The 22,607-nt window shown below is 35.2% G+C and overlaps 1 long non-coding RNA gene across 1 annotated transcript; it reads right to left on the bottom strand.

Annotated features, from left to right (window-relative positions):
• Window positions 1–8,706: 8,706 nt before the first annotated feature.
• On the bottom strand, window positions 8,707–9,147 carry LOC118560557. Its single transcript, XR_004929436.1, has 2 exons — window positions 8,957–9,147; window positions 8,707–8,779 (listed from the first exon to the last, which is right to left on the bottom strand). It is a non-coding gene; the product is annotated as an uncharacterized LOC118560557 (long non-coding RNA).
• Window positions 9,148–22,607: the final 13,460 nt, after the last annotated feature.

The raw sequence follows: 22,607 nt of genomic DNA, 5'->3' as shown, positions 1-22,607 counted from the left end.
ATGCTAAAACTGGATCAGACTTCAATCTCCCCAAATGAGGCACTTTTCTACATCGTCGCTACTCCTAAACCGTTTTATGTACAGGCATGAGATTTTCACACATGAATGTCCCGACCCTTCTGGCACTCATAAAAAAAGAATTTTGTTGATAGCTGTTACGGTTTTGCCACAGGAACAATTTGTTCGGGAGTAGCGAATGTGCAAAATCCTTAAAACGCTTCGGAACTTCAATCTTCCACATCATCCACTTTTTTACATCGTCGCTGTGCCTACACCGATTTTTGTAAAAACATAAAAATGAGCTCCATAGTCCTCAAAAGCCTGCTGATACTCAGAGTGAAAGAATTATTTTGATATCTCTTATACTTTTTCAGCTACAGCGATTTGTTCGGGACCGTTTGTAGAGGATTTCTCAAATTTCATAAAAATCCTCTTTATATCATAATTTTTTACGCCTAAATTAAAATATTTCTAGCAAAAAACGATAGTTTTTCTTGTTCTCCTATCCGTTATGAACTAAACGCTGAAAAAATTATGTCTCTACCATTTACAGAACAGGAGATATGGAGCGTTGTTTGAGGCAAAGTTCTCCATTCTATTTCAATGAGGCAGAGTCTGACAAAGTCTCTGCACTTCGGGAGACTGGCCCGCTGCAGCTGTGTCAGTGAGTTTCCATGACGACGGAACTCTGAGGGCCAGAGGGACAGGCTCCATTGAGATACAATGGCAACTTTCGACGCCCGCTGCAGCGGCTATGATTAATGTAGCAATCTGAAATTCGCACAGTCACTTCCTCTTGACATTTTAAAATTTTCAAGTGACTTTCAGCGATATGTCACTTTTCTGACCCATTTTGGATTTCACATGGTTTTCTATTGGGCCTTTGCTTCCAACAGGACCTGGCATGATGCCCAGACACGACCCAATTGGCCAATAAAGTAACACCCACCTGTGGGAAATGGCGCTACTGACCATTTTGGTCAAATGTTGAGTTCTGGGCTTAGATGTGGTGAGGCTGAGTTGTTAAAGGAGGCCAATCTGACCCATGAACTTTGGTCACGTTTGGTGACATTAAGTATTGGCACCCCTTTTTGAGGCACTTCCCAGTACAGGATTTGGACCAAACTGACAGAGTACAATCACCCGGTGATACTGAACACAACCATGCTAGCGGCTAACGGTTAGCATGTTGCTAACCAGAAGTAGCTTTAGAAAGGTCCTACCAACTTCTGCTTAGCCGGGGTTGTTCTGCCTTTACAGACAAATAGAGGGCTACAGCTGTGAGGGAGTCTCCATGACAACCCTTTTAGCCAGAGGCTTCTAGGAGGTCCATTGACTTAACATGGCACCTTTCGAAGGCTACTGCGGGTGCTGTGAAGACCGTAGGAAGCTGAAATTCGCAGTGTTACTTCCCGTTAGTATTTTTGATGGTACAACGAGGCAGGCGCCTTGCTAAATTTCTTCAGAATTTTTTTAATTGTTCTTGATCTTCAAATTCTTCAATTATTTTAAATTTTTCAAATTTTTCAAATTCCTTCAAATTCTCCAAAATTCTTCAAAATTTTTAAATTCTTCAAATTTTTCAAATTCCTTCAAATTTTTTGAAATTTTTCAAATTCTTCAAATTTTTCAAACTCTTCAAATTCCATTGCTTTCAATTCTTCAAACTTTTTCAAATTCTTCAAATCCCTTCAAATTTTTAAATTTTTTCAAATTCTTCAAATCTGATTTCAATGTTTTCTGCATCTTCTGCTCAATCATTCTGCAGATTAGCATTCTCACGGCTGTTTCGCAGGAACAGCCTTTTCTAGTCAGTGAGAATGCTATACAGCATTCTCACTTATTGTTTTCCTGTTTTTCTTTATTATTATTATTATTATTATTATTCCGTACGTTTTTGTGCGTCTAACTACTCCTGCATACTTCAACCGATTTCAACGATTTTCGTACCAAAACGTTCGGCTCGTTCTCGACATTACTGCTATGTCTCATGGTTATGGTAAATGAATGAAATGAATGCAAATTCCTTCAAATTTTTCAAATTCTTCAAATTCCTTCTAGTTCTTCTGATACAACTTATATCAATACTATTACTACAACAGATACTGCAACTACTACTACTACTACTACTACTACTACTACTACTGATACTACTACTACTACTACTACTACTACTACTTTTACTACTAATGATACTACTGCTGCTACTGCTACTACTACTGATGCTACTGCTGATACTACAACTACTACTGATACTACTACTATTGCTACTACTAATACAACTACTACTACTACTAGTACTACTGATACTACTACTACTACTACTACTACTATTGATACTACTACTACTGATACTACCAATGATACTACTGCTGCTACTGCTACTACAACAACTAATACTGCTACTACAACTATTACTACTACTAATACAACTACTACTACTACTAGTACTACTGATACTACTACTACTACTACAAATTCCTTCAAATTCTTCAAATTCCTTCAAATTCTTTAAAAACTGATACTACTACTACTACTACTACTACTACTGATACTACTCCTACTACTATTGATACTTCTAGTACTACTACTAATACTACTACTACTGATACTACTACTGCTACTACTACTACTGAAACTACTACTACTACTATTACTACTACTAATACAACTACTACTACTACTAGTACTACTGATACTACTACTACTACTACTACTACTACTACTACTAATGATACTACTGCTGCTACTGCTACTACTACTGATGCTACTGCTGATACTACAACTACTACTGCTACTACTACTATAACTACTACTAATATAACTACTACCACTACTAGTACTACTGATACTACTACTAATACTACTACTGCTGCTACTACTACTACTACTACATATTCCTTAAAATTCTTTAAAAACTGATACTACCACTACTACTGATACTACTACTATTACTACTACTACTACTACTGATACTACTAACTACTACTACTACTACTGATACAACTACTACTACTAATGATACTACTGCTGCTACTGCTACTACTACTACTACAACAACTACTACTGCTACTACTACTATTACTACTACTAATACAACTACTACTACTAGTACTACTGATACTACTACTACTACTACTACTACTACTACTACTACTACTACTGATACTACTAACTACTACTACTACTACTGATACAACTACTACTACTAATGATACTACTGCTGCTACTGCTACTACTACTACTACAACAACTACTACTGCTACTACTACTATTACTACTACTAATACAACTACTACTACTAGTACTACTGATACTACTACTACTAGTACTACTACTATAAAATTCCTTCAAATTCTTTAAAAACTGATACTACTACTACTAATACTACTACTAATACTAATACTACTACTATTACTACTACTAATACAACTACTACTAGTAGTAGTACTACTGATACTACTACTACTACTACTACTACTACTAGTACTACTACTACAAAATTCCTTCAAATTCTTTAAAAACTGATACTACCACTACTACTGATACTACTACTATTACTACTACTAATACAACAAATACTTTTACTAGTACTACTGATACTACTACTACTAGTACTACAACTACTACTACTATTACAAATTCCTTCAAATTCTCCAAATTCCTTCAAATTCTTTAAAAACTGATACTACTACTACTACTACTACTGATACTACTCCTACGACTACTGGTACTACTACTATTACTACTACTAATACAACAACTGCTACTACTAGTACTACTGATACTACTACTAATACAACAACTGCTACTACTAGTACTACTGATACTACTACTACTACTACTACTACAAATTCCTTCAAATTCTTCAAATTTCTTCAAATTCTTTAAAAACTGATACAACTACTACTACTACTGATACTACTACTACTGATACTACTACTACTACTACTTCTAATACTACTGATACTACTACTACTACTAATACTACTACTGATACTACTACTACTACTACTACAAATTACTTCAAATTCCTTCAAATTCTTTAAAAACTGATACAACTACTACTACTACTGATACCACTACTACTGACACAACTACTACTACTTCTACTACTACTGATACTACTACTACTACTACTACTACTGATACTACTATTACTACTACAACTGATACTACTACTACTACTACTACTACAAATTACTTCAAATTGTTCAATTTCTTCAAATTTTTCAAATTCTTCAATGTTTTTCAGCTTTTTTTCTCTTCTGCATGAGACTTCTGCATCTTCTCAAATCATTCTGCATATTAGCATTCTCACTCGCTGTTGCGTAGGAACAGCTTTTTCTAGTTATTATTATTATTATTATTCCGTACGTTTTTGTGCGTCTAACTACTCCTGCATACTTCAACCGATTTCAACGATTTTCGTACCAAAACGTTCGGCTCGTTCTCGACATTACTGCTATGTCTCATGGTTATGGTACCTTTTATATTTTTTTTTGCTCCCATTGAAATGAATGCAAATTCCTTCAAATTTTTCAAATTCTTCAAATTCCTTCTAGTTCTTCTGATACAACTGATATCAATAATATTACTACAACAGATACTATAAATACTACTACTACTGATACTACTACTACTACTGATACTACTACTACTACTACTACTACTACTACTACTTATACTACTAATGATACTACTGCTGCTACTGCTACTACTAATGATGCTACTGCTGATACTACAACAACTACTACTGATACTACTACTATTACTACTACTAATACAACTACTACTACTAGTACTACTGATACTACTACTACTACTACTACTACTACTACTACTACTACTACTGATACTACTACTATTACTACTACTACTACCAATGATACTACTGCTGCTACTGCTACTACAACAACTACTACTGCTACTACAACTATTACTACTACTAATACAACAACTACTACTACTACTAGTACTACTGATACTACTATTACTACTACTACAAATTCCTTTAAATTCTTTAAAAACTGATACTACTACTACTACTGATACTACTACTACTACTACTGTTCCTACTACTACTACCGATACTTCTACTACTACTACTGATACTACTACTACTACTACTACTACTACTACTGATACTACTACTACTACTACTACTTCTACTACTGATACTACTGCTGCTACTGCTACTACTACTGATGCTACTGCTGATACTACAACAACTACAACTGATACTACTACTATTACTACTACTAATACAACTACTACTACTAGTACTACTGATACTACTACTACTACTAAAGATTCCTTCAAATTCTTCAAATTCCTTCAAATTCTTTAAAAACTGATACTACTACTACTACTACTGATACTACTCCTACTACTACTGATACTTCTACTACTACTACTGATACTGCTACTACTACTACTACTGAAACTACTACTACTACTACTACTACTACGACTAATGGTACTACTGCTGCTACTGCTACTAGTACTAATGATACTACTGCTGCTACTGCTACTACTACTATTACTACTACTAATACAACTACTACTACTACTGATACTACTACTACTACTACAAATTCCTTTAAATTCTTTAAAAACTGATACTACTACTACTGATACTATTACTACTACTGATACTACTACTATTACTACTACTAATACAACTACTACTACTTGTACTACTGATACTACTACTACTACTACTACAAATTCCTTCAAATTCTTCAAATTCCTTCAAATTCTTTAAAAACTGATACTACTACTACTACTACTACTACTACTGATACTACTACTACTACTACTACTTCTGATACTACTACTACTACTACTGATACTACTACTGATACTACTACTACTACAAATTACTTCAAATTGTTCAAATTCTTCAAATTTTTCAAATTCTTCAATGTTTTTCAGCTATTTTCTTCTTCTGCATTGATCTTCTGCATCTTCTCCTCATATCATTCTGCAGATTAGCATTCTCACTCCTATGGAGGACCAATCCTGCCATAATTAAAAATACACACAGAAATAAATGAAGGACTTAATAATATAAAATGGCTTAAGAAAAGTGTCTAATAATATTAATTTGTGTGCCATTTAATGTGACAAAATAATAAAAATAAGATATTTCTTCAACAATTCATCAATTATTCATCAAAAAATATATATTTTAACTTACACTTTTATTTTTACTTTTCTTCTTGCTTTTATGCTGACTTATTTTTAACCCTTGTATTTCTGAAACAATCATTTATTTCTGCCTCTAACATTTCTAGCTGTTTTTTTACCCAAAGGATTTACACCTGCCCTTTTATTTCCTTTTCCCCTTTTTCCACTTCGTGTATTTCTAGTTCTTGTATTTAAAGCAACATTTTTAAAGCATGTTTTTACTCCACCATAAATATTTCTTTCTATTTTATTTTAAACTTATATTTCTGAAACATATATTTATTTCTGCCTCTAACTTTTCTAGCTGTTTTTTTACCCAAAGGATTTACGCCTGCCCTTTTATTTCCTTTTCCCCTTTTTCCACTTTGTGTATTTCTACTTCTTGTTTTTAAAGCAACATTTCTAAAGCATGTTTTTCCTCCACCATAAATATTTCTTTCTAATTTATTTTAAACTTATATTTCTGAAACAATCATTTATTTCTACCTCTAACTTTTCTAACTGTTTTTTTACCAACCCAATTTTTGCCTGCCCTTTTTATTTCCTTCTCCCTTTTTTCCACTTCTTGTATTTCTACTTGGTGTTTTTTTACTTCCTCTTTTTCCACTTTGTTTATTTCTACTTTGCGTTTTACTTCCTCTTTTTCCACTTTGTGTATTTCTACTTCGTGTTTTTTTACTTCTTCTTTTTCCACTTTGTGTATTTCCACTTCATGTATTTCTACTTGGTGTTTTTTTACCTCCTCTTTTTCCACTTCGTGTATTTGTGCTTCGTGTTTTATTACTTCCTCTTTTTCCACTTGGTCTGACTGCAGCTGTTAATGTTAATACGATGGCAGGGAGGGAGAGGGGAGAGGGGAGAGGGGGGCGGTGTCACCGGCAAAGCTTCACAACTATTGGCTAAGGCCTGCCTCCCCGGAAACGAGCCTGCATCAGCTGGCCGCTTTCCCAGAATGCACCGCGGCCGCAGCTTGCTTATGGACAGCGCTAACAGAGATCACAGTGGTAAGTTAAAAAATACCTTTTCTGCTGCTGTTGTTCTTTAAAAGTACGTTTGAGGCAACAACATTATACTTTTAAGCTTCCCTATATGGCCTGTTTACAGAGTTAGTGTGTAATTTAAAAAGAACAAGTCCGACATGAGTGGACCACAGTGATCCGCAGATTCATTCGGGAGCGTCAGAAAGCTATGGTGCGTTCAGGAGCTTGGGACATTTCATATTTACAAGGAAAGAGGCATAAAACGGAACAGAACTTCACTCATACAATATTTTGTCTATCCAGAAACAGTGTGGGCTTTCTTACAATACTGAATGCTCTATAATTGTATTTCGGTTATTTTTTTATTATGCACACCTGCTAGCTTTTTATTCTGAAGCTTCTAATGTCCCATGCTCCTGAATGCACCATAGCTTTCTGAATGCGCTGTGCTGTGTAGATAGATTCACGTCTGATCTTCCGCTTAAGACAAAGCTTTGCAGTTTCAAAACTCATGTCGGCTCTCACGGATTACTGTTGTGTGAATGACAAGAGACCACAACAAATAAATCAGCCATTCCTCTAGGGAACGCAAAAGTATTCTGAGGTAACGCAAAAAAAATATATATTTTCCCCATGTCCCCTAAAGGGCTCTGTATACACTTCCCTCGGCCTTGTCGTGTGTCAAGTGCTGCTGGTTCTGATGCCGTTTTTTGTTGTTTTAATTCGGCAAAACGTTCATTTGTTTTGTGTTTATCTCACTGACTTGTGTTGCTTTGCTAGCCCAACTGTGCCAACTGGTAGTCATTTTAAGATTAACATGCCTATTTCCTACTTTTATCTTAAAAAAAAACATTGAGGATGGTATTGAACAAGTGATAAGGTTGAAATTGTGACCATTTCTCTATAACTCATGGGAAAACGAAAACACAATTTTAACATAACATTGCAGGGTTAGGGTACACTGTTGTACCTACTGACCACAGCATTGATCATTAAGATAGGAAAAGTCATTTCTATGTCTGCCCACTTTTACAGTGATTAATCTATAAATTATGTGCAGTTAGTTCAGTTCATTCTTAGTGAAATGGCAAAATTAATCAATACATCTTACAATGAGAATCTGTACATTATAAAAACACCAGAGAAGAGAAGCCATTTGTTACATTTGCTATACTTGACTAGTTTTACAGGACTATACATTTTACTTTTTCTTTCTTGAGAACTATATTAATTTACATGTTAACCAGGTATAGTTTTATGATATGAAAAGGTGAGAAATTAAAAACCAATTATGGTAACATTTGGCATTTTTTATTTACAGGAAGAAACACCAACAAAACATGTGAGGATAAGGAGAGTGCTGGTGACCCTCTTCTGGCTGGCGGCGGTGCATCCTATAGGGAAACAGCCGACATCTTTGTGATGCCCTTGTGTGCCAGGTGGTGCACAGAGTCATGAACTCCTTGATGGGGATCATTAAAAAAAAATTTCTTCCCAAAAAGACAAGATTTGGAGGGAGTGGGTGCTGGTTTTGCCCGCCTTGCCGGGATCGAGGCGCTCAAAGGAGCAGTCGGTGCCATTGGTGGGTGACGTGCGAATTGTTCCACCTGCAGAGCCACAAAAGAAATGTTATTTAAACAGAAAACTCTTCCCTTCAATCATCCTGCAGGGTGTGTGTGACGCACGGGGAAAGATTTTGAATGTTTACATCGACAATGTAGGCTTTGTCCATCACTCACTGGTACTGTGGCGCTCTCCGTTCTATAAAAATGCTTTATACCCACCTAAGGGATTTTTTTTCTACACTGCAATGGTGCGTTCCCATGCCTCCTGGACCCAATCACCTCCCTGACGCCCTATCGCCCGCCAGTTGCCATTAAGATCTCTTACCTTCTTGTCCTTAAATAGAGCCAACAATGACACAAAATTGATACATAGATTATATTAATTGGATAGAACATTAAGACATATCAGCATATTACCTAAATTACAAGTTATTTTATATTTGGTACAGTCCAAGTGGAGGCACGCCACTACAGGCACCACGCCAAGGCAAGAAACATCATTGAGCGTGCCTTTGGTGCTATAAAGACGTGGTGGCGTTCCATTTTGTTTAGGGCGCTGGAGGTCCGCCCGACATTTGCCCCAAAAGTAATCGCCGCCTGCTGCATCCTCCACAATATTAGTATAGAGGCAGGGGACCAGCTTGACGTGGAGGAGGAGGAGGTTTACCCAGAAGAGGACAGCCATCCGGTGGCTGAAGACAGCAAGCTGTCTGGAAGCTGCCTCCGAGCCAGACTGGCAGCCCGGCAGAGCTGGCTGCATGTTTAAGTGAACAAGCCTGCATCTGACCTAACCTAGATCAGTTGTAGTCATGTACACATGCTGCTTCATTTAATTTTTTTTCCACTACCTGTAAAACAAATTAAATCAGTAAATTAATTTCCATTCCTGTTATTTATCAATTGTATGTTTGTGGGTGTTCTCTTTGTCCATGGTGTTTATAAAAGTTAATTATTTGTTTTAAAACTTATGTTAATTGTTCTGAACATGTTACATCTTGACTCTGTTCCAAAGTAAAATCATTTGTATAAAATAAATGTCTTTTTACACTGTTACAATTGTTTTCTTTCCCCTCTCAATTCTCTGTGTCCTTGCTCAAAAGAAACTCACTTAGATAAGAAAAACATTTATAGATTTTATTTAAAGCTTGTCAAGTTTTTCTAAAAGGGACAAATATTTATTGGCCCTTTTGGTAGCCAAAATCACACAAAATCACTAGTTGAATAGAAAACAAGTTTAGTGTCACAAGAGCTGAACATAAACATTTAGGCAGACATAAATAAAAATTACTTACTGCCATTCGGTTTTGAAGGAGTTCCTCCTGCCTGTAAATAGGCCCTCATTGGGAATACGCCAGTTGATGAGGGCCTGGGTTCCTTCTGTGGTCCCTGTTTAAAATATAAATGTCAATTATGTAATACTTCATAATAAAAGATGAACAGACAACAGAACCCACGTTAAACCTAAAAGCTAGGCAATATTACGACTGCTTCTGCTATGTGTAACTAACATGACACTCGCAGACCGAACATATTTTGTAACCTATATATTAGCTGATAACTAACTGCTTCTGCTTATGCGTTTTGTCCTTAATGCTGCTGTCGTCCTTGGGAGACATAATTTATTCCAGCAAGTATTGAGTTAATAAAGCAACTCAAGTCAGTGAGATAAACACAAAACAAATGAACGTTTTGCCGAATTAAAACAACAAAAAACGGCATCAGAACCAGCAGCACTTGACACACGACAAGGCCGAGGGAAGTGTATACAGAGCCCTTTAGGGGACATGGGGAAAATATATATTTTTTTGCGTTACCTCAGAATACTTTTGCGTTCCCTAGAGGAATGGCTGATTTATTTGTTGTGGTCTCTTGTCATTCACACAACAGTAATCCGTGAGAGCCGACATGAGTTTTGAAACTGCAAAGCTTTGTCTTAAGCGGAAGATCAGACGTGAATCTATCTACACAGCACAGCGCATTCAGAAAGCTATGGTGCATTCAGGAGCATGGGACATTAGAAGCTTCAGAATAAAAAGCTAGCAGGTGTGCATAATAAAAAAATAACCGAAATACAATTATAGAGCATTCAGTATTGTAAGAAAGCCCACACTGTTTCTGGATAGACAAAATATTGTATGAGTGAAGTTCTGTTCCGTTTTATGCCTCTTTCCTTGTAAATATGAAATGTCCCAAGCTCCTGAACGCACCATAGCTTTCTGACGCTCCCGAATGAATCTGCGGATCACTGTGGTCCACTCATGTCGGACTTGTTCTTTTTAAATTACACACTAACTCTGTAAACAGGCCATATAGGGAAGTTTAAAAGTATAATGTTGTTGCCTCAAACGTACTTTTAAAGAACAACAGCAGCAGAAAAGGTATTTTTTAACTTACCACTGTGATCTCTGTTAGCGCTGTCCATAAGCAAGCTGCGGCCGCGGTGCATTCTGGGAAAGCGGCCAGCTGATGCAGGCTCGTTTCCGGGGAGGCAGGCCTTAGCCAATAGTTGTGAAGCTTTGCCGGTGACACCGCCCCCCTCTCCCCTCTCCCTCCCTGCCATCGTATTAACATTAACAGCTGCAGTCAGACCAAGTGGAAAAAGAGGAAGTAATAAAACACGAAGCACAAATACACGAAGTGGAAAAAGAGGAGGTAAAAAAACACCAAGTAGAAATACATGAAGTGGAAATACACAAAGTGGAAAAAGAAGAAGTAAAAAAACACGAAGTAGAAATACACAAAGTGGAAAAAGAGGAAGTAAAACGCAAAGTAGAAATAAACAAAGTGGAAAAAGAGGAAGTAAAAAAACACCAAGTAGAAATACAAGAAGTGGAAAAAAGGGAGAAGGAAATAAAAAGGGCAGGCAAAAATTGGGTTGGTAAAAAAACAGTTAGAAAAGTTAGAGGTAGAAATAAATGATTGTTTCAGAAATATAAGTTTAAAATAAATTAGAAAGAAATATTTATGGTGGAGGAAAAACATGCTTTAGAAATGTTGCTTTAAAAACAAGAAGTAGAAATACACAAAGTGGAAAAAGGGGAAAAGGAAATAAAAGGGCAGGCGTAAATCCTTTGGGTAAAAAAACAGCTAGAAAAGTTAGAGGCAGAAATAAATATATGTTTCAGAAATATAAGTTTAAAATAAAATAGAAAGAAATATTTATGGTGGAGTAAAAACATGCTTTAAAAATGTTGCTTTAAATACAAGAACTAGAAATACACGAAGTGGAAAAAGGGGAAAAGGAAATAAAAGGGCAGGTGTAAATCCTTTGGGTAAAAAAACAGCTAGAAATGTTAGAGGCAGAAATAAATGATTGTTTCAGAAATACAAGGGTTAAAAATAAGTCAGCATAAAAGCAAGAAGAAAAGTAAAAATAAAAGTGTAAGTTAAAATATATATTTTTTGATGAATAATTGATGAATTGTTGAAGAAATATCTTATTTTTATTATTTTGTCACATTAAATGCCACACAAATTAATATTATTAGACACTTTTCTTAAGCCATTTTATATTATTAAGTCCTTCATTTATTTCTGTGTGTATTTTTAATTATGGCAGGATTGGTCCTCCATACACTCGCTGTTGCGTAGGAACAGCTTTTTCTAGTTATTATTATTATTATTCCGTACGTTTTTGTGCGTCTAACTACTCCTGCATACTTCAACCGATTTCAACGATTTTCGTACCAAAACGTTCGGCTCGTTCTCCACATTACTGCTATGTCTCATGGTTATGGTACCTTTTATACTTTTTGAAGTATTTGTACTTTTTGTGCGTTTTTTGCTCCCATTGAAATGAATGCAAATTCCTTCAAATTTTTCAAATTCTTCAAATTCCTTCTAGTTCTTCTGATACAACTGATATCAATAATATTACTACAACAGATACTATAAATACTACTACTACTGATACTACTACTACTACTACTGATACTACTACTACTACTACTACTACTTATACTACTAATGATACTACTGCTGCTACTGCTACTACTAATGATGCTACTGCTGATACTACAACAACTACTACTGATACTACTACTATTACTACTACTAATACAACTACTACTACTAGTACTACTGATACTACTACTACTACTACTACTACTACTACCAATGATACTACTGCTGCTACTGCTACTACAACAACTACTACTGCTACTACAACTATTACTACTACTAATACAACAACTACTACTACTACTAGTACTACTGATACTACTATAACTACTACTACAAATTCCTTTAAATTCTTTAAAAACTGATACTGCTACTACTGATACTACTACTACTACTACTGTTCCTACTACTACTACCGATACTTCTACTACTACTGATACTACTACTACTACTACTACTGATACTACTACTACTACTACTACTTCTACTACTGATACTACTGCTGCTACTGCTACTACTACTGATGCTACTGCTGATACTACAACAACTACAACTGATACTACTACTATTACTACTACTAATACAACTACTACTACTAGTACTACTGATACTACTACTACTACTACTACTACTAATACTAATACTACTACTGATACTACTACTACCAATGATACTACTGCTGCTACTGCTACTACAACAACTACTACTGCTACTACAACTATTACTACTACTAATACAACTACTACTAGTACTACTGATACTACTACTACTACTAAAGATTCCTTCAAATTCTTCAAATTCCTTCAAATTCTTTAAAAACTGATACTACTACTACTACTGATACTACTCCTACTACTACTGATACTTCTACTACTACTACTGATACTACTACTACTGATACTACTACTGTTACTACTACTACTACTGAAACTACTACTACTACTACTACTACGACTAATGGTACTACTGCTGCTACTGCTACTAGTACTAATGATACTACTGCTGCTACTGCTACTACTACTATTACTACTACTAATACAACTACTACTACTACTGATACTACTACTACTACTACAAATTCCTTTAAATTCTTTAAAAACTGATACTACTACTACTGATACTATTACTACTACTGATACTACTACTATTACTACTACTAATACAACTACTACTACTTGTACTACTGATACTACTACTACTACTACTACTACTACAAATTCCTTCAAATTCTTCAAATTCCTTCAAATTCTTTAAAAACTGATACTACTACTACTACTACTACTACTGATACTACTACTACTACTACTACTTCTGATACTACTACTACTACTACTGATACTACTACTGATACTACTACTACTACAAATTACTTCAAATTGTTCAAATTCTTAAAATTTTTCAAATTCTTCAATGTTTTTCAGCTATTTTCTTCTTCTGCATTGATCTTCTGCATCTTCTCCTCATATCATTCTGCAGATTAGCATTCTCACTCGCTGTTGCGTAGGAACAGCTTTTTCTAGTTATTATTATTATTATTCCGTACGTTTTTGTGCGTCTAACTACTCCTGCATACTTCAACCGATTTCAACGATTTTCGTACCAAAACGTTCGGCTCGTTCTCCACATTACTGCTATTTCTCATGGTTATGGTACCTTTTATACTTTTTGAAGTATTTGTACTTTTTGTGCGTTTTTTGCTCCCATTGAAATTAATGCAAATTCCTTCAAATTTTTCAAATTCTTCAAATTCCTTCTAGTTCTTCTGATACAACTGATATCAATAATATTACTACAACAGATACTATAAATACTACTACTACTGATACTACTACTACTACTACTACTACTACTGATACTACTACTACTACTACTACTACTACTTATACTACTAATGATACTACTGCTGCTACTGCTACTACTAATGATGCTACTGCTGATACTACAACAACTACTACTGATACTACTACTATTACTACTACTAATACAACTACTACTACTAGTACTACTGATACTACTACTACTACTACTACTACTGATACTACTACTACTACCAATGATACTACTGCTGCTACTGCTACTACAACAACTACTACTGCTACTACAACTATTACTACTACTAATACAACAACTACTACTACTACTAGTACTACTGATACTACTATTACTACTACTACAAATTCCTTTAAATTCTTTAAAAACTGATACTACTACTACTACTGATACTACTACTACTACTACTACTGTTCCTACTACTACTACCGATACTTCTACTACTACTACTGATACTACTACTACTACTACTACTACTACTACTACTACTACTACTACTACTACTACTACTACTTCTACTACTGATACTACTGCTGCTACTGCTACTACTACTGATGCTACTGCTGATACTACAACAACTACAACTGATACTACTACTACTAATACTACTACTGATACTACTACTACTACTACTACTACTACTAATACTACTACTGATACTACTACTACCAATGATACTACTGCTGCTACTGCTACTACAACAACTACTACTGCTACTACAACTATTACTACTACTAATACAACTACTACTAGTACTACTGATACTACTACTACTACTAAAGATTCCTTCAAATTCTTCAAATTCCTTCAAATTCTTTAAAAACTGATACTACTACTACTACTACTGATACTACTCCTACTACTACTGATACTTCTACTACTACTACTGATACTACTACTACTGATACTACTACTACTGATACTACTACTGCTACTACTACTACTACTGAAACTACTACTACTACTACTACTACGACTAATGGTACTACTGCTGCTACTGCTACTACTACTGATGCTACTGCTGATACTACAACTACTACTGATACTACTACTATTCCTACTACTAATACAACTACTACTACTACTAGTACTACTGATACTACTACCACTACTACTACTACTACTACTACTACTACTACTACCAATGATACTACTGATGCTACTGCTGATACTACAACAACTACTACTGATACTACTACTAATACAACTACTACTACTACTAGTACTACTGATACTACTACTACTACTACTACTGATACTACGTCTACTACTACCAATGATACTACTGCTGCTACTGCTACTACAACAACTACAACTGCTACTAAAACTATTACTACTACTACTAATACAACTACTACTACTACTAGTACTACTGATACTACTACTACTACTACAAATTCCTTCAAATTCTTTAAATTCCTTCAAATTCTTTAAAAACTGTTACTACTACTGATACTACTCCTACTACTACTGATACTTCTACTACTACTAATGATACTACTACTACTGATACTACTACTGCTACTACTACTACTGAAACTACTACTACTACTACTACGACTAATGGTACTACTGCTGCTACTGCTACTAGTACTAATGATACTACTGCTGCTACTGCTACTACTGCTATTACTACTACTAATACAACTACTACTAGTAGTACTACTGATACTACTACTACTACTACAATTTCCTTCAAATTCTTTAAAAACTGATACTACTACTACTACTACTACTACTGATACTACTATTACTACTACTAATACAACAACTACTACTACTACTACTACTGATACTAGTACTACTACTACTACTGATACTTCTACTACTACCACTGATACTACTACTGATACTACTACTACTACTACTACTGATACTTCTACTACTACTACTGATACTACTACTACTGATACTACTACTGCTACTACTACTACTGAAACTACTACTACTACTATTACTACTACGACTAATGGTACTACTGCTGCTACTGCTACTAGTACTAATGATACTACTGCTGCTACTGCTACTACTACTATTACTACTACTAATACAGCTACTACTACTACTAGTACTACTGATACTACTACTTCTACTACAAATGCCTTCAAATTCTTTAAAAACTGATACTACTACTACTACTGATACTACTACTATTACTACTACTAATACAACAACTACTACTACTAGTACTACTGATACTAGTACTACTACTACTACTATTACTACTACTACAAATTCCTTCAAATTCTTCAAATTCCTTCAAATTCTTTAAAAACTGATACTATTACTACTGATACTACTACTACTACTAATACTACTACTACTACTGATACTACTACTACTACTTCTGATACTACTACTACTGATACTACTACTACTACTACAAATTACTTCAAATTCTTCAAATTCCTTCAAATTCTTTAAAAACTGATACTACTACTACTACTGATACTACTACTATTACTACTACTAATACAACAACTACTACTACTAGTACTACTGATACTAGTACTACTACTACTACTATTACTACTACTACAAATTCCTTCAAATTCTTCAAATTCCTTCAAATTCTTTAAAAACTGATACTATTACTACTGATACTACTACTACTACTAATACTACTACTACTACTGATACTACTACTACTACTTCTGATACTACTACTACTGATACTACTACTACTACTACAAATTACTTCAAATTCTTCAAATTCCTTCAAATTCTTTAAAAACTGATACTACTACTACTACTACTACTACTACTACTGATACTACTACTATTACTACTACTACTACTACTACTACTGATACTACTACTACTACTACTACTTCTGATACTACTACTACTACTACTGATACTACTACTGATACTACTACTACTACAAATTACTTCAAATTGTTCAAATTCTTCAAATTTTTCAAATTCTTCAATGTTTTTCAGCTATTTTCTTCTTCTGCATTGATCTTCTGCATCTTCTCCTCAAATCATTCTGCAGATTAGCATTCTCACTCGCTGTTGCGTAGGAACAGCTTTTTCTAGTCAAGTGAGAATGCTATACAGCATTCTCACTTATTAAGTTCCTTCAGGTCTTGATTATTATTCCGTACGTTTTTCGGAATCTAACTACTCCTGCATACTTCAACCGATTTAAACAATTTTCGAATCAAAACGTTCAGCTCGTTCACGACATTACTGCTATGTCTTTTTGTAATTATAACTTTTATAATATTTAAAATATTTAACTTTTTGTGCGTTTTTTGCTCTCATTGAAAATGAATGGAAAATCCTTTGAATTCTTCAAATATTTCAACTTTTTGACATTTTACTGCTTCAGCCTACTTTCAGCTATAAACGTCATTCAACTTTTAAAATGTAGTAATATCTTTTCGCTATTATGGTATGTTTCAGCTTTTTCATATCTTTCAGCATTTTCGTATAGTACGTCTTTATAATAATTTTGGCTTTTCAAGAAATTCAGCAAATAACATGCGTTGCTATGGTCGTCAAGGAGCCTCGTTTAGAGTGCACACTCTAGAAATTCAACAAATTCTTCTTCTCCGAACAACTTCTTCTCACTCGCTCAAATTTCACCCTATCCACATAAATTATACATCAAAACGTAGGAATTTTTGTCTGGATTCGGAAAATGTAACCATCATTGGTGTGGGATTTATAGATTTTTCGCAAATCACCTCAGAGCGACACTAACCCGAAACCTTCCCCATTCATTTCCTATGGAGCGGTTTTCAAAAATGACACCTGGAAATCCAAAACATCACATGTTTTCGCATCGTCGCTACTCCTAAACCGTTTCATGTAGAGGCATGAGACTTTCACACATTCATGTCCCGACCCTTCTGGCGCTCCCAAAAGAGAAATTTTGTCGATAAATGTTACGGTTTTGCCGCAGGAACAATTTGTTCGGGAGTAGCGTTTTGGGAAAATGCTAAAACAGGATCAGACTTCAATCTCCCCAAATGAGGCACTTTTCTACATCGTCGCTACTCCTAAACCGTTTTATGTACAGGTATGAGACTTTCACACATGAATGTCCCGACCCTTCTGGCACTCATAAAAAAGGAATTTTGTAGATAACTGTTACGGTTTTGCCACAGGAACAATTTGTTCAGGAGTAGCGAATGTGCAAAATCCTAAAAACGCTTTGGAGCTTCATTCTTTTACATCGTCGCTGTGCCTACACCGATTTTTGTACAAACCTAAAAATGAACTCCATAGTCCTCAAAAGCCTGCTGATACTCAGAGTGAAAGAATTATTTTGATATCTCTTATACTTTTTCAGCTAGAGCGATTTGTTCGTGAACCTTTTCAGCGGATTTCTGAAAATCCATAAAAATCCACTTTATATCATAATTTTTTACGCCTAAATTAAAATATTTCTAGCAAAAATCAATAGTTTCTCTTGTTCTCCTATCCGTTACGAACTAAACGCTGAAAAAATTACGTCTCTACCATTTACGCAACAGGAGATATGGAGCGTTGTTCGAGGCAAAGTTCTCCATTATAACCCAATAGCAGCCTCTGACAGAAAGTCTGCACTTCGGTAGACTGGCCCGCTGCAGCTGTGTCATGGGGTTTCCATGACGACGGAACTCTGAGGGCCAGAGGGAGAGGCTCTATTCGGATAGAATGGCAACTTTCAACACTCACTGCAGTTGCTGTGAGTAATGTAGCAATCTGAAATTCGCACAGTCACTTCCTCTTTACATTTTAAAATGTTCAAGTGACTTTCAGCGATATGTCACTTTTCTGTCCCATTTTGGATTTCACATGCTTTCCTATTGGGCCTTTGCTTCCAACAGGACCTGGCATGATGCCCAGACACGACCCAATTGGCCAACACAGCACCACCCACCTGTGGGAAATGGCGCTACTGACCATTTTGGTCAAATGTTGAGTTCTTGGCCCAGATGTGGTGAGGCTGAGTTGCTAAAGGAGGCGGATCTGACCCATGAACTTTGGTCACGTTTGGTGACATTAAGTATTTGCACCCCTTTTTGAGGCACTTCCCAGTACAAGATTTGGACCAAAATGACAGAGTATACTGAACACAATCTTGTTAGCGGCTAACGGTTAGCATGTTGCTAACCGGAAGTAGCTCTAGGAAGCTCGTACAAACTTCTGCTTCACAGAGTCTGTACTTTCTTTAGAGAGAAAGCTCCACAAGAAATTTGGCCTAAGTCAAATTTTTTAAATTCTTCAAATTTTTAAAATTCTTCAAATTTCTTCAAATTTTTCAATTTTTTCAAATTTTTTCAAATTCTTCAAATTCCTTCAAATTTTTCAAATTATTCAAATTTTTTTTTATATTTTTTAAATTCTTCAATTTTTTCAAATTCTTCAAATTTTAAAAATTTCTTCCAATTTTTTCAAATTCTTCAAATTCCTTCAAATTCTTCTATTTCTTTCAATTTTTCAAACTTTTTCAAATTTTTCAAATTCCTTCAAATTTTTACATTTTTTCAAATTCTTCAAATCTGGTTTCAATGTTTTCTGCATCTTCTGCTCAATCATTCTGCAGATTAGCATTCTCACTCGCTGTTGCGTAGGAACAGCTTTTTCTAGTTATTATTATTATTATTCCGTACGTTTTTGTGCGTCTAACTACTCTTTCAAACTTCAACCGATTTCAATGATTTTCGTATCAGAACGTACAGCTCTTTCACGACATTACCGCTATGTCTTTTCGTCATTATAACTTTTATAATAATTAAAATATTTCACTTTTTGTGAGTTTTTCGCTCTCATTGAAATGAATGGAAAATCCTTTGAATTCTTCAAATATTTCAACTTTTTGTCATCTTACTGCTTCAGCCTACTTTCACCTATAAACACCATTCAACTTTTAAAACGTAGTGATATCTTTTGGCTATTATGGTATGTTTCAGCTTTTTCATATCTTTCACCATTTTCGTATAGTACGTCTTTAAAATAATTTTTGCTTTTCAAGAAATTCAGCAAATAACATGCGTTGCTATGGTCGTCAAGGAGCCTCGTTTAGAGTGCACACTCTAGAAATTCAACAAATTCTTCTTCTCCTAACAACTTCTTCTCACTCGCTCAAATTTCACCCTATCCACATAAATTATACATCAAAACGTAGGAATTTTTGTCTGGATTCGGAAAATGTAACCATCATTGGAGTGGGATATATAGATTTTTCGCAAATCACCTCAGAGCGACACTAACCGGAAACCTTCCCCATTCATTTCCTATGGAGCGGTTTTCAAAAATGACACCTGGAAATCCAAAACATCACATGTGTTCGCATCGTCGCTACTCCTAAACTGTTTCATGTAGAGGCATGTGACTTTCACACATTCATGTCCCGACCCTTCTGGCGCTCCCAAAAGAGAAATTTTGTCGATAAATGTTACGGTTTTGCCGCAGGAACAATTTGTTCGGGAGTAGCGTTTTGGGAAAATGCTAAAACAGGATCAGACTTCAATCTCCCCAAATGAGGCACTTTTCTACATCGTCGCTACTCCTAAACCGTTTTATGTACAGGCATGAGACTTTCACACATAAATGTCCTGACCCTTCTGGCACTCATAAAAAAGGAATTTTGTGGATAACTGTTACGGTTTTTCCGCAAGAACAATTTGTTCGGGAGTAGCGAATGGGCAAAATCCTTAAAACGCTTTGGAGCTTCATTCTTCCACATCATCCACTTTTTTACATCGTTGCTGTGCCTACACCGATTTTTGTACAAACATAAAAATGAACTCCATAGTCCTCAAAAGCCTACTGATACTCAGAGTGAAAGAATTATTTTGATATCTCTTATACTTTTTCAGCTAGAGCGATTTGTTCGGGAACCTTTTTAGAGGATTTCTGATATTCGCTAAAAATCGCCTTTATATCATAATTTTTTATGCCTTTATTAAACTTTTTCCAGCAAAAACCGATAGCATGTCTTCTTCCCCTATCCGTTAAGAACTAAACGCTGAAAAAATTACATCTCTACCATTTACGGAACAGGAGATATGGAACGTTGTTTGAGGCAAAGTTCTCCATTATAACCCAATAGGCAGCCTCTGACACAAAGTGTCTGCACTTCGGTAGACGGCCCGCTGCAGCTGTGTCACTGAGTTTCCATGACGACGGAACTCTGGGGGCCAGAGGGAGAAGCTCCATTCGGATAGAATGGCAACTTTCAACATCCCCTGCAGTAGCTGTGATTAATGTAGGAGCCTGAAATTCGCACAGTCACTTCCTCTTAACATTTTAAAATTTTCAAGTGACTTTCAGCCATGTGTCACTTTTCTTTCCCATTTTGGATGTCACATGGACCTGGCATGATGCCCAGACACGACCCAATTGGCCAATACAGCACCACCCACCTGTGGGAAATGGCGCTACTGACCATTTTGGTCAAATGTTGAGTTCTGGGCCCAGATGTGGTGAGGCTGAGTTGCTAAAGGAGGCCAATCTGACCCATGAACTTTGGTCACGTTTGGTGACATTAAGTATTGGCACCCCTTTTTGAGGCACTTCCCAGTACAGGATTTGGACCAAACTGACAGAGTACAATCCCCCAGTGATACTGAACACAACCTTGTTAGCGGCTAACGATTAGCATGTTGCTAACCGGAAGTAGCTCTAGGAAGCTCGTACAAACTTCTGCTTCACAGAGTCTGTACTTCCTTTAGAGAGAAAGATCCACAAGAAATTTGGCCTACGTCAAATTTTTCAATTTCTTCAAATTTTTCAAATTTCTTCTAATTCCTTAAATTTTTTCACATTTTTTTCAATTTTTTCAAATTTCTTCAATTTCTTCAAATTTCTTCAATTTCTTAAAATTTTTCAAATTTCTTCACATTTTTCAAAATTTTCTAATTTTTCAAATTTCTTCAAATTTTTCAATTTCTTCACATTTTTCAAATTTTTTACATTTTTCAAATTCTTCAAATTTTTCAAATTTTTCAAATTCTTCAAATTTCTTCAAATTTTTCACATTTTTTCAAATTTTACAAATTTCTGCAAATTTTTCAAATTCTTCAAATTCTTCAAATTTCTTCAAATTTTTCAAATTCTTCAAATTTTACAAATTTCTTCAATTTCTTCAATTTTTTTCAAATTTTTTAAATTTTTTTCAAATTCTTAAATTTTTTCAAAT

This window comes from Fundulus heteroclitus, unplaced genomic scaffold (genome assembly GCF_011125445.2).
Source record: "Fundulus heteroclitus isolate FHET01 unplaced genomic scaffold, MU-UCD_Fhet_4.1 scaffold_45, whole genome shotgun sequence".
In the NCBI taxonomy this organism is placed as follows: domain Eukaryota; kingdom Metazoa; phylum Chordata; class Actinopteri; order Cyprinodontiformes; family Fundulidae; genus Fundulus; species Fundulus heteroclitus.
The sequence above is the reverse complement of the archived record's forward strand: the minus strand, read 5'-3'. Positions and strand labels throughout refer to the sequence as shown.